General features: G+C 34.1%; 1 pseudogene; it reads right to left on the bottom strand.

Annotated features, from left to right (window-relative positions):
- Positions 1-359: 359 nt before the first annotated feature.
- LOC115870518 lies at positions 360-431 on the bottom strand (annotated as a pseudogene).
- Between the last annotated feature and the right edge of the window lie 241 nt (positions 432-672).

The raw sequence follows: 672 nt of genomic DNA, 5'->3' as shown, positions 1-672 counted from the left end.
ACTAACAGAGAAAACATACATTTCTCTTTTTCCCTCTAATTTATTTATACAGAATGTTTCTTTAAGGCATTTACAAGGTAGAAGAACCCAAAGTGGAAATTTCTGGCCAACCAAAATCTAGCTAGCTAGCAAGGCCAATGTAGACTCCTACTACTCTGGGATATGTACCTGATAAAATCTTATCTTTTAAGCAATAAGCTACAATATAGTAATGTCACCTTTTCTTTTTTTTTTAAATCATTTTATTGGGGGCTCTTACAACCCTTGTTACAAACCATATATCAATTGTATCCAACATATTCGTATATATAGTCCATCATTCTTTTTTCTTTTACCTGTTTTACTCGTGTGTATGTGTGTGTGGTTTTCCGGAAGAAAACAACAACAACAGAAAACCTGCTAGACAAATTCTAAAAGAGCTGTTAACACTTCCATCGTTGTTTTCTAGACATTTACTTTCCATTGAACAAGGATTAACTCTTCCCCCCCCTTTTTTGCCCACCCCCCAACCCTTGTGGCCCCGATAGATTGTAGATTGTTAATTATTTTCCTTCTTTCTTTTTTTTGTTTCCCTGAGTTTATTTTGAATCCAGTGTTGATTTTTTTTAAATCATTTTATTAGGGGCTCATACAGCTCTTATCACAATCCATACATACATCAATTGTGTAAAG

This window comes from Echinops telfairi, unplaced genomic scaffold (assembly GCF_000313985.2).
Source record: "Echinops telfairi isolate 266 unplaced genomic scaffold, ASM31398v2 ScPeMD7_1713;HRSCAF=2227, whole genome shotgun sequence".
NCBI lineage: Eukaryota > Metazoa > Chordata > Mammalia > Afrosoricida > Tenrecidae > Echinops > Echinops telfairi.
This window is presented reverse-complemented; position numbering and strand designations above follow the sequence as displayed.